The sequence below is a fragment of the Musca autumnalis genome, unplaced genomic scaffold, assembly GCF_047663935.1.
Source record: "Musca autumnalis isolate F117 unplaced genomic scaffold, ASM4766393v1 scaffold_4, whole genome shotgun sequence".
In the NCBI taxonomy this organism is placed as follows: domain Eukaryota; kingdom Metazoa; phylum Arthropoda; class Insecta; order Diptera; family Muscidae; genus Musca; species Musca autumnalis.
Genome location: NW_027411977.1, coordinates 91,005,513 through 91,019,400, shown reverse-complemented (window position 1 = coordinate 91,019,400; position 13,888 = coordinate 91,005,513). Strand labels below are relative to the sequence as shown.

Here is a 13,888-nt window from a genome sequence, read left to right as displayed (position 1 = left end):
AATAATCGTTTTAATTGCACATTATAATTTGTGATCACTACTGAGGAAATACATAATCAACACAGAAATTAATTCTTTTGTGTTGTAAATTTTAATTTAACCAACAACAACAATAATACAAAGGCAATTTTTGCGACTAGAAAATTACTCTCACAATTTATCACGACGTTTTATTGCTTGCAAGTTAAATTTTCCGCAAACGAATAATTTCATAATTTCGCATAAAACATTTTTTGGCATAGAAGAAAATTACCTTGTTTTTCTTAATGGAAGAAAAAAAAAACCGGAACAAATTTAAAACATTTTTTTAAATAAAAGAAATTATTCGCTTTGATTTTTTAATTTATTTAGCAAAATAAATTTTTCGCATACACTTGATTTAATTTTTTTTAATTTCTTTATTTTTTTAAATTTCTTTATTTTTAAGCACAATTTCTATTCTATTATTTTATTTATTTATTTTCACAATTTTTTTCACCACATTTACAGAAAATCGGAAGTGATTTCTGCTGCCGAAAAACAACAATTACAGCTGTGTTGATTTTTATTTATTTTTTCTATTTTATCTTATGTTTTGTTATTTAATTGGCTTTTTTGTTGCTTTTACTCAAATTGTTTATAACATTATTTGGTGGATCTTCACCTGCGACGTATCTATTGACGAACAACAAACGAGCATATTGCAAAATACGCGTGTTTTTCCCGTTTATAATTTTTTCACTCATTGACGTACTGACAGACGACCAATAGAACGAACGCGGCCGCGTGTAGAACGTGTTTCGATTTTTTTGCTTTTTTATTTATTTTTTTCTTCAAATTTTATCTGACGGATGCGAATGAATGGTAGCTAGCTGTCTATTGAATTTGAATCTATGTTTAATGCCGCTCACTTTTTTGTTTTTTTAATTATTATTGTTGTTGTTGACATTTCGCGTCGCCGTGAGAAATATGAGCCAACCAAAACTACAACTTTACAACTCAAACGCATTCAGCAAACTAACAACACAAACAAATCGAATAAAAGCTAACCCTCAATAAATAACAGCAGGCAACAACATTTGTTGATACCTTGCCCAACGTTTGCGACCAACACCATGCCAAGTATCTTTTGGCTGAGATAATAAACCACGCTAGCAGCCCCATTGTCTGGCTGTTGTTCTTCACCATTGTTTTGTTCTTCAATATTCTCTCTCATAAAAACATATAAAACAAATGTGGGACGCTTTTCATGCTTTGTTTCTTTTTTTCAGTTTCAAGAGAAACTTTGAATGAAGCTAAGACACCCTTTTTTTGTTAAAACAAAATCTCATACATAGCTACCTACTCTCATTGTAAAAATTCGTTCTCTTATTTCTCGGGGCACAGTGAATTGGAAATGACATAAAAAGACCTCCAATAAAAAAATAAGATTTTCCTGTTGATTTGAAAATCAAGATGTACCTAAAAAGTACAAGGTTATAACCTCTTGTATCCAGACCCACCGCTTCAAACTTCACATCGAGCGGTATCATAGTACCTTCCAATCTGAGAACCAGCAATACCTCTTTTATAAGGCCTATATTAAAACGTGCATTTATACACACAATTATCTGTGGGCATGCTTTTATACCCATATCGACTACTAAATGCCAAATTTCAGTAATTTCGGTAGGATAATAGGGCTAAAACCTTCAAAATACCGACAATCGGCAGGTACCTTTCTATAGCGGCTACATCAAAACGTGGACCTATACCGAAAATTCTCTGCAGGAATGTTGTATATTCCCAACGAACACCTTATACCGAATTCTACCCATTTCTGTATGATGATGTCGCTAAAAGTTTGAAAATACCAAAAACCGAGAAGAAGCAAAAATCCTCATTACAAACCTCCTTTCCCACCCATTATTTTAACAAGGCCATGTCGCGCGAAATATCTGGTTATTTTGTAACCACTGAAATAAGTAGTCAGAATCTACTCAGTATCTACTTATTTCAGTGGTTACAAAATAACCAGATATTTCGCGCGACATGCCCTTGTTAAAATAATGGGTGGGAAGAAGGTTTGTAATGAGGATTTTTGCTGGGTACTGTTGTATGGAGACTATACCAAACCTTAATGCTGGACCAAAATTTATTTGCAGGAATGCTATATATCCCCAACGATGACTATATACCGAATTTTACACATTCCTCTAGAATAATGCGGTTATAACGTTGAAAATACCGAAAATCGGGCGGTACCGTTCTATGGGGGCTATATCAAAACGTGGACCATATACCGACAAATTTCTGGAAAAGAGTTTTGCAGCCTCAAAGAAGAATAAATGCAAATTTTCAACGATTTCTTTGAGATAATGTGGCTAAAACCTTCAAAATACCGAAAATCGAGAGGTACCTGTCTATTGGGGATATATCGACACGTAGACCTACACAGAAAAAATAAATACTGCATTTTAGGAATAGTGTTCATAAAGTCTTGCCAAGGTTCAAATTTCTGCATTTCATGAACGCCTTTCATAAATAAAAAATACTGGTTTTTCTGAGAGATTGAACAAAAAAAAGAAAAAAAAAAATTTGGAGAGTTGTTGTTTTTGTTATTATTGGTTAACAACCACCACACACCACCAACCAAACAAACCACCAAGAGACAAATGTTGCTGCTTCTTATTATTAATGCTTTTATTTTGTATTATTGTAATTCACCGTTTCTTCTAATTTTCACTGTAGTTGTTATCGTCTTGTGAACATAGCAGAACAATACGAACCATATGTACATACATGTTGAGTCTACCAGCATTATGTTCAGATATTAGATGTTGCCTTTATATTAAAGAAATTAAAAATTTGTAGTTGCGAACTATACAGTCAAGCACTTTGTTTTTTCGACACAAAACGCACTGTAGTTGTTTGGTTTGTCAGTTAACTAACAACAAAATTGTTGCCGAGTACAGTGGTAGTTTAGGTTTGTTGTTGTGGTGTGGTTTATTGAAACATTATCAATACGAATGGTGAGACCATTCAAAAGAAAACGAGAACAAAGTTGAGAGCATTTATCAAACAAGAGAGGAAATATGAGAGCAAATAGTGGAATATAGGGAAAAATAGGAAAGTGATTTTGCATGTCATGGAAATCTTACATATTTTTGAAAAAATAGTGGCTTTCGGATGGAAATAATAAACTGCACATGTATATTATGTGAGGTATATTATGTGAGTATGAAAAAATTAGATCACGAAAGAAAAAATATATCTGGAAGAAAGTTTTGTATCTCCAAAGGAGACTGAATACCACATTTCAGCTATTTCGGTGAAAAAATGTGGCTTAAAACTTCAAATTACGGAAAATCGGAAGGATCCGTTCTATGGGGGCTATTTTAAAACTTGGACCCTATACCGGGGAAAAGTGTTATTTCATACATTTTGGTGAGAAAATGAGGGTAAAGCATTCAAAATACTGGAAATCGGGAGGTTCAAATCTGTGGGGGAAAGTTTTGTAGCCCCAAAAGAAGACCAAATGTCAATATCAGACATTTCGTTATTATAATGTGACTAAAACCTTTAAACTACCGAAATCGGAGGGTACCGTTCCATGGGGGCTATATCAAAACGTTGACCGATATATGCAATTTTCTGGGGGCTACAACCCCAATAAAGAGTAAACACCAAATTTCAGCCATATTGGTGAGAAAATGTGGCTAAAACGTTTATAAACCGTAAATTGGGAGGTTGCGTTCTATGGGGGCTATATCAAAATGTGGATCGATGTAGGCAAGTTTCAATATCAGACATGCTAGGAGTAATAAAAACTTCTGTACCAAATTATAAAGCATTATCTTAAATATTGCGAGCTGTGTCTTGATTTCAACAGACGGTCATGGTCAAATCGATTTACAATTTTATGCTGAGAAGAATATATACTTTATAGGGTCTCTGACGAATTTCGCTGTGTAACGAACGGGACGACAAATTTAATTATACACAGGAAAAACAAAAGTATGAATTTTTTACTAATTCCGTTCATAATAATTTGATCGCACCTCTTTTAAAGTTATTGGAACAAATTTTGTATTCATGTACACAATACTATTTTTGCAAAAGTATGAATGCTTTTCTAAAATACAAAAATAAATTTTCTAGTTTCCTCTACATTCACCAATATTTTTTTTTCTGGCAAAAACCTGGTTTTGTGCTTTACCTATAAAGATGTTGTGGTTTTGCTTCTATTGTTTTTGTCTTTCCTCCCCTCCACCGTATCTACACGCACATTGACTCCGTGTCAACAAAGCACAACATCCTAAACAATCACCCCTACCACACTAATAAACCAAACACGTACACAGAAAAAACGAAAGTATGAATTTTTTACTAATTCCGTTCGTAATTTTTTTTTGTCCATGATTTGAACGCACCTCTTTTAGAGTGAATGGATAAATGTTTGTATTCATGTACACAATACTATTTTTGCAAAAGTATGAATGCTTTTCTAAACTACAAAATTAATTTTTTAGTTTCCCCTACATTCACCATTATTTTTTTTCTGGCAAAAACCGGTATAAAGATGTTGTGGTTTTCCTTCTATTGTTTTTGTCTTTCCTCCCCCCATCGTATCTACACGCACATTGACTCCGTGCCAACAAAGCACAACAGCCTAAACAACGACCACTAACAAATCAAACCTACCATACTAACAAACCCAACACGGATAGATTTCGTTTGTTGTCGGAAAACACTCACTATATCAATAGTATTATTTCGCATATACAATTTTTGAATTTCTTTAATACAAATGCAACATCTAATAACTGAAGTTAGTGCTGAGTATGTATGTACATGTGGTTCACATTGTTCTGATTTGCAAGATATATACATACGTAATTCATTAGGAAAAATCAATTAGAAGTGAAAAGTTTAAAGAACAATAATCACAAAAATAAAAACAAAAATTATTTCAAATAAAATAAAAAAACTATTTTCAAAATAAAAATAAAAAACCAATTTCAAAATAAAAAAACATTACTCTCTGTAATAAATGAAGTTAAGCCATTGGGGGAATACTCCAGCTTAAGCAATCAAATGAGATTGAATCTTCAACAATAAACAAAAAAAAACAAAAAAAAAAAAAAACAGCGAATGGCACGCGCAATTCCTACAACAATCACTCACAGGCAACTGTGATGTTTTTTGGAAAATCCGAAAAGTAAGTGTGATTCTCATTTATTTGAGAATACTAGACACTTAATGAGTTCGGTTTTTCCTTAAATAAAGGCTTCATTTCAAAAAGCTGAGAAGCTAATTGATAACTCCCTTCGCAGGGATGAAATCATGATATTGGTAGCGATCAGTAAAATTTTGCAACACTGTCAGTTCGTTTTGAAAAACATTACTCTCTGTAATAGAGGGTAATAAATGAAGTTAAGCCATTGGGGGAATACTTTAGCTTAAGCAATCAAAATGAGATTGAATCTTCAACAATAAACAAAACAAACAAAACAAAATTTGTATAGAAAAAATAAGTTTATAAAAAATATAAACTGAGTTTTTAATATAAGTAACTTTTTCTTGCCATGAAGAAAATTATTTTGAAATGAATGAATCGGTTCATATTTTGTCAAAATATAGACATATATTCCATGTTTATGTTTCATTCAAAAAAGAAACCAGTATTAATTGCTTTATGAATTAGGTTCATATAAAGTAAAAATCTGAACATTGGAAACCATTTTTCAACACTATTCATAAAGGGTCCTCAATCTATCGTTAATTACACAGAAAAAAATATTTCAAGAATTTTTACATATTTTCGTTCGTGATGTAGTTTTTTCATACTGTACAGGTACTTCACATAAGATACATGTGCAGTTTCTTATTTCCATACGAAAGCCACTATTTTTTCAAAAATATGCAAGATTTTCATAAGATACAAAATCACTTTCCTATTTTTCCCTATATTCCACTACTTGCTCTCATATTTCCTCTCTTGGTTGGTAAATGCTCTCAACAACATACCTATACTAGGTAGAAACAAGTTTGTTGTTAGCTAACTGAAAAACCAAACAACTACAGTTCGCAACTACAAATTTTTAATTTCTTTAATAAAAGGCAACATCTAATATCTCAACCTAGTGCTGATAGATTCAACATGTATGTACATATGTTTCGTATTGTTCTGCTATGTTCACAAGACGATAACAACTGCAATGAAAATCATTAGAAGAAACGATAAGTTACAATAATACAAAATACAAGAATTAATAAAAGTAGCACAAAATTTGTCTCTGGTTTGGTGTTGTGGTGGTTATTAGTCACTAATAACAAACACAACAACTCGTCAAAATTGATTTCTTTCGATCTGTCAGAAAAAACAGTATTTTTTTTTTGCTTTATGAAAATAGTTTATGAAATGCAGAAATTTTAACCTTGGCAAGACTTTATGAACACTATTCCTGAAATGCAGTAATTATTTTTTTCTGTGTAGCAACCTGGAAATTTGCCAGGGTAGCAAGATGCCAGTAGAGACGAATTGTACAGACACAATTTGCTTCTTTAACTTGTAGCCAAGATTTTTGAGACTCTACTCCTCCTCATGATGAAAAGAAACTTTGGAGGACTAAGCAGCAGAACAGGCCGTCCAACCGAGCAGTCATAGCGGTTTTGAGCCATCGAACGATAGAAGGAATCATCGCTATTAATATCAACTCGGTAATGACGTCTGTACGAAAAGGTGCAAGACTTTCTATCAATAACCTGCCTCTTGTTTCTTTTTTATGCTGGAGAATTTTACGATTCGGGTGAATTGTGCGATTGGGAAAAGCTGTAATATACAATTGATAGCACCATACTTCAGAGGCAAACGTACCTTAGGTGCCGAAGTTCTCACCAACAAGTAAAAAAGTATCAGTCGACATTGCCGACAGAGATATACCCTCAGCCTGTGTGGATTGAACTATTTTTTTTTTTCTAAAAAAATACTTACGTATTTAGGGAGGTTTTCAAAACAATATGGATAGGATTAAAGCGCAAAAATTTGCGGGGATATCGATAGATAGGGCTTTTTTTAAACTGAGTTTCGACAATATTTAGAGTACCATTTTAGAATATTTTCGAACTTTTGTGGGGGAGGTATCGGAATGTCCACTCCTACCACCTTCGAATTTCATCTAATATTCGAAGAAATATTACGATATCCAAAGTGTGGACGAACGCAGTATTCGGTTCGAGCTCTCCAGTCAATACATATGATGCCATAGGGGGTTTTTACAACTTTCGGACTTTTTTCTCAAGAAGTATGGACTTGCCCTTGAAAAAACTTTACTGTCGTAATTGAGGCAAGTTGCTTCAACAAAAATGAAAGTGATCCGAGAGCAGGTCTTAAAGTGAATTTATCCAAAAATGTGGTGGGAGGTACCCGACGGAGTTGACAAATATAGTCCATATTCGAACCTGACTTATACCAGGTAGATATATTAGGGTGTGTAAAGTATGAACCAAATCTTTCACTCCCATCAAGAGTTATCGTACGCACAATTTTTCCGAACATTTTTGAACTTTTGTGGGGGAGGTACCTGAAGGAGTGGACCGATATGGCTTATCTTCGAACTTCAACTAAGTTTGCTCAAAATATTACGAAGGCCACATTTTGGACCGAAACGGCAGATCCGTTCGAGAGTTATCTTACGCTCCAACCAATACACACGGTGTCATAGGGGGTTTTTGCACCTTTCAGGCTATTTTCTCAGGAAGTATGGACTTGCCCCTGATGAAACTTGTACCGTCGTATGGGGGGGCAGTGAATATACGTTGCTTCAACAGAAATCAAAGCGATTCGAGAACATGCCCTAAACTTTTCCGAAATTTTTTGTGGGAGGTACCCGAAGGTGTGGATCGATTGAGTCCATATTGAAACCTTATCTAAGTCTGGTAGAAATTTCACGATGTGCAAAGTACGGATCAAATCGGTTACTCCCTTCAAGAGTTATCGTGCGCACAAATTTTCCGAACATTTTCGAACTTTTGTGGGGGAGGCACCTCAAGGAGTAGACCGATATGGCCCATCTTCGAACTTAAACTAAGTTTGGACATTACGATAGCCAAATTTTGGACCAAATCGGCTCATCCGTTTGAGAGTTATCGGGCGCACCAGCCAGACAGACAGACGGACGGACATTGCTCAATCGACTCCAAATTGTCTGAAACACATTTCGTCCAAACATACTTGGGGTCTAAAACCATTATTTCGATGTGGCACATTTTGCCCGTATGAAAGTGTACATACCCTTTCTAGCCTAAAGGCTGAGGGTATAAAAACATATTGTACGACCCGGAATGCAGTTAGTAAAATACAAAATATGTTTGGGGAGAAACGGAACTACGAAATAATATCTGAAATATAAACCACGGCAGATGAAAAAAAGAGAGATACATATATGACAGTTGCGTGCCAAATAATAGCACTGCGGAACTGCTATGTACCGCTAGGTATCCTTAAAGCATTTTTATTATCTGCATTAGGCGAATGCCTATAAGGTGTCAGGCGTCACGGGCTAAAATATTTTCCATAAATATGCAACTATTAAGAAACACCATTAATGTTTTTATAAATAACACTATATTTACAGTATCGACATGCACTTAAAACAGATTTTTAAATATATTAATGTTTCGTGTTGTATAGTGGAATCCATCAGCAATAACTGACCGGTCACTTTATCCATAAAAATGGTTATTTAGCACGTTTCCACAAGATTTGGTCTTATTTCCTTCACTTTATCAACATATTTTTACATTAAATTTTAAAAAATATTATCCGTACTATGAAAGCTAGTTGCTTTGAGAATACATAGGACGATTATCGACCATTACAAATAATTTTTGAGAAAATACAACCGATATATTCCACTATGTGGTAAGTTTTTCCTTGGAAAATTTAAATATTTTATGTTTATGACCATCTGAGCTGCAGTGCTGCACTTAAGGCAGTGACGATCCACATTTGTACACATATTGTCTTTAAATCGTCTTATTTTCATTCCATTCCATCATACTTTTCAACAGTAAAAAGTTATTCATTCTACTTGGCTTACTTGCACTGCTATTATTGTGCACACGAAAAAATCTTCCTGAACAGAAAACTTTAATGGTGTTTCTTAATAGTTGCATATTTATGAATAATATTTTAGCCCGTGAGGTCTGACACCTTACAAGCATTCGCCTGATGTAGATAATTAAATTGCTTTAAGGATTTATAGCAGCATTATGGCAATTTTCGTATACAGCAATTCTGCACTGCTATTATTTTGTACGTTACTGCATGTACGGATTGTTTATAATTTTTCATTCGAGACTGATTCTTTTAATTTATATCACCTAAACACTGTGCATAGATTCATGTCGCTCTAGCTCTCATTTCTATAGCATTAACTTTTCATGCATGTCACGACTACAACTAACCACAAAGACCACATCGTCGCGTGTAGAGAGACGTTTCATTGTTGTCATTCGTAATTCTATATGAATGAAAAGCAAGAACAACATGAAAGCTTTTTTCAAATAAGCATAAAAAATATTCGATGCTTTTTTCTGTTAAGTTTCTTGTTGCGGGTTCTCTTCTCTCATAACTGCGTACATTGCTGAATCACATTAAATTTAACTGAAGAGTAAATTGTTGGTTTCTTTGTGATAGAAACAGCATTGCCAACACAAATTGAGGAAAGTTTTGTTTTGTTAAAATTACCAATGTAAGTGGGGACGTTACAAAAACCGCTTAATTCAAATATAATTTCAAAAAAGCCCACAAAAGTTATAGTAGACATTACCTCTCTGTTAAAGTGCTATTGAAAGTTTTTTTTTCTGTTTTTATTACAGACGCACTTACCTGAAAAGAAAAAGAAAAACATGTTGGTTATTATATATTTTTATAAGAAAATGTTGGAATTAAAAATAAGTATAATAAGAGGTATGCCCGGTCATAACTGAAAAAATAAATACAGAGTGACTTTTAGAGAGAGAACAAGCTATAAGGAAGCGATGGAAAACGATTCGAATCGGTTTCCTATAAATAGAAATCGTATAAAATTTTGATGAATATTTTATTTAAATTGAAATGGATTTTAGAAATATTATTCAAATAAAGGATGTTTGCGAAGCAAAACTATACATATCATTAAAGGTACCCCGAATATATATCATTTCGATTCGCCTTCGGGAGATCTCTTATTTTGAAAGTATGTACATAAATGGCATTTCTATGTAGATATCATCAACAGAGCGTCTACTAAAGACCCAATGACCCAATGCGTATGATTGTTATTTATTAGAAATATTATAATAACAATTGTACGCACTGGGGTTCCTATGTTAAGAAATAAAACATATTAAGGCCTCGTCACATAAGAGGATTTCTGGCTTAATTCATAAAGTTACATGTTCTTCCGGCTTTAAGTCAAAAGTCAAATCATACGAAAATGGTGTTTTAGCACACATTCAGCCGCGTAGAGATGCGGCAACTCTTTTTTATTAGTAAAAGTAGCAAAAGAGGAAACTGCCAAAATTGCTCGCACGTAAAAAAGTTTTGCACAAAAGTAAATGAACGGAAAACAAGTAAAAAAGTATCAGTCGGCTTTGCCGACAGAGATATACCCTCAGTCTATGTGAATTGGAACTTTCATCTACGGACAGATCGAATGTATTTAGGGTCTCTTCAGAATTTTTTGGCATTTTTTGGACATTTGAACTTGCCGACAAAAATGTGGATTAGGATTAAAATTCAAAAGTTTTGCGGAGGAGGGAATGGACCGACATAGTGCATTACGGAAGTGGATCTTATTTTGAAAGTCATATCTTTTCGATAGATATCGCGCCAACTAGTCATTTCAGTGGGTTATCGTACACCTCTTGGACCAGTATGCCAGGAAGCATGGACTTGTCCACGGAAACAGGACCACAAAGAACATTAAGAACTGCACTTGGACAAAAATTTTGAACTTTTGTGGGGGAGGTGTCCGAAGAAGAGGAACGATGTGGGCCATTTCAGATGTTAAACTAAGTTTGACAAAATATAAACAAGGCCAAAATTTTGGACCAAATCGGTTTATCACTTCGAGAGTTATTGTGCTCTCCAACTACTACATATGGTGCTATAGGGGGTTTTTACAACTTTCGGGCTGTTTTCCCAAGAAGTATGGACTTGCCACTGAAAAAACTTTTACCGTCGCAATTGAAATTAAAGTTACTCAGGAGCAGGTCTAAAAGTGAACTTATCCGAAATTTTGTGTGGCAGGTACCCGAAGGAATGGACAAATATAGTCCATATTCAAACCTGATCTATATCTGGTAGATATATTAGGATGCGTAAAGTATGGACCAAATCGGCCTCTCCCATCAAGAGTTATCGTGCGCACAAATTTTCCGAACATTTTTGAACTTTTGTGGGGGAGATACCGGAAGGAGTGAACAGATATGGCTTATCTTCGAACTTAAACTAAGTTTGGACAAAACATTATGAAGGCCAAATTTTGGATCGAATCGGCAGATTCCTTCGAGAGTTATCTTGCGCTCCAACCACTACATACGGTGTCATAGGGGTTTTTTGAACCTTTCAGGCTATTTTCTCAAGAAGTATGGTTTTGGCCCTGATGAAACTTGTACCGCCGTATGGGGGGCCGTGAATACAAGCTGTTACAACAAAAATCAAAACGATTCGAGAGCAGGTCCTAAACTGAACTTTTCCGAAATTTTGTGTGGGAGGTACCCGAAGCCGTGGACCGATTGAGTCCATATTGGAACCTCGTCTAAGTTTGGTAGAAATTTCACGATGTACAAAGTATGGACCAAATCGGTTACTCCCTTTAAGAGTCATCGTGCGCAGAAATTTTCCGAACATTTTCGAAATTTTGTGGGGGAGGTACCGGAAGGAGGGGACCGATATAACCCATCTTCGAACTTAAACTAAGTTTGAACAAAATATTGCGAAAGCCAAATATTGGATCAAATCGGTTCATCCGTTCGAGAGCTATCGTGCGCACCATCCAGACAGACGGACGGACATTACTAAATCGACTCCAAATTGTCTGAAACACATTTCGTCCAAACATACTTGGGGTCTAAAACCATTATTTCGGTGAGGCCCATTTTGCCGGTATGAAAGTGTATATACCCTCGTTAGCATAAATGCTTGCAGCGATGTCAAAAAAACAAACATGAATGCGTAAAAAATAACAACAAACAAAATAAATGTCACTGTTTTTTATTTCATTGGTTTAAATATTTTATTTATACTTATTTTATTTTACGAGGAGAAATTTGTCGATGAGAAAGTAGTAAAAGAGAAAGCCATTTTGGCATGCTCTCTCTCTTAAATGTTGCTTCAAGTTTTACTACTTTTTGGGGTTAAGGAACGCTCTTCGAGTTCAAAATGACGTCTATAGGGGTTTTTTGAATTTTTTAGGACAATTGCTCTGGAAGTATTGATTTGCCTTCGAAAAAATTGTACCGTCGCATACACAACATGTTGCCAAAATTTAAAAACGATGCCAGACGAGTCCTTAAACTGCACTCTTTCCAAACGTTGTTGTGGGAGGTACGCGAAAAAGTGGTCCGATGTTGTCGATATTCGGACATATTCGAGGCTGTAAAAACTAATACTACGAGTATATACAACGTTTAGACCAAATCAGTTTCTCCTTTCAAGGGCAATCACACGTACGAGGCCGTTTAATTGATACCGGTTTTTTTTTTTTTTTTTTTGAGACTTTGGGCCATTATCTCAGGAAGTATAGACTTACAGGGCTCGCAAGAAGAACCCTCGAGATTAGTTGTTGAACTGCACTTTTCACAAATTTTGTGTAGGAGGTATTGGATAGACAGGACCGATATAGTCCATATTCCAACTTGATACATGACTGGATGAAAGAATACGATGTGCAAAGTTTTTACCAATCAGAAATTCCCTGCGGGAGTTATGTTGCGAATTTGCCATTTTAGTGCCGTCAAGGAGGATAATGGCTAAACATTATCTCAGAAAGTATGGACTTGCACACGAAAAAAAATTCATTACATATACATATATAATTTATATTATATATTAATTTATTTCATATATCATAAAAATTAAAAGTGGTTTGTGCGGGACCTTTTTTATAATAAAATGGATTTAACGTTATTTTAGGTATTAATAGGCCAAAGTTCATTCATTCTCACTACAGGAAATCAGTTTTGAGAAAAAATGTCAAAAAGTCATATCCATAGTATATACCCTCGTTAGCTTAAATACTGAGGGTATGACAATTGTACAGTCGTAGTCGTTTGTGGAGGAGGTTCCCATAAATTCTCCTAAAAAAAGATGCACTGCCAGGTAATTGGAACCCATGATTGAACAGATCCTGGGCATTGAATAATAGTTAAAAGAGATACAAAACTATTTTCCGCAAACATCTTGGCCCTTTCGGCCCCAATTTTTGCTGTAAATATTTTTTAAACACCCATATTTGAGAATACGAGGGCTGTACGAAAACTATCTGGCCTAGGCAACAACGGGTGTTGCCAGGCGCCATTTGATTTTTTTTGTGGAAAGTTTGGCAGTTTTTAGCCTAACCCTACTCAGTACAGTTTGACATACGACCATGTGTTATGTTGTTTACAGTGACTTGAAAAATCACTTGAAAAAAAAATGGAATTTCCTTGTGAACATTTTGGTCCGATCATTTTTCACAACATTTACGTGGATAATCACGACAAGAGTGAATCGATCAAATTAAATCTTTCGCTCAAAAAAAGGCTCTTGTAGATTGGTGCAAAGAAATTGTGAATAAAAACGATTGCGATGCTTCACACGACGTTTATAAGATCGTCACAGACGACAAATCTTGGATCTATGCTTAGGAGCCCGAAACAAAACAGGAATCGGCCGTAG

At 34.8% G+C, this 13,888-nt stretch overlaps 1 protein-coding gene across 22 annotated transcripts in view; it reads right to left on the bottom strand.

Annotated features, from left to right (window-relative positions):
- Sarm (sterile alpha and armadillo motif) overlaps positions 1 to 13,888 on the bottom strand; it is a 374,264-nt gene that overhangs the window by 149,877 nt on the left and 210,499 nt on the right. Inside the window, exon 1 of one of the 22 annotated variants that reach the window (XM_073980136.1) lies at positions 254 to 1,183. The exons of 19 other annotated variants lie outside the window; for them this stretch is intronic. The gene's annotated coding sequence lies outside the window, so the exon portion shown is untranslated. Of the gene's footprint in view, positions 1 to 253; positions 1,184 to 13,888 lie in introns of those variants that run through there. 2 more of the 22 variants (XM_073980108.1, XM_073980106.1) reach the window with 2 other exon arrangements.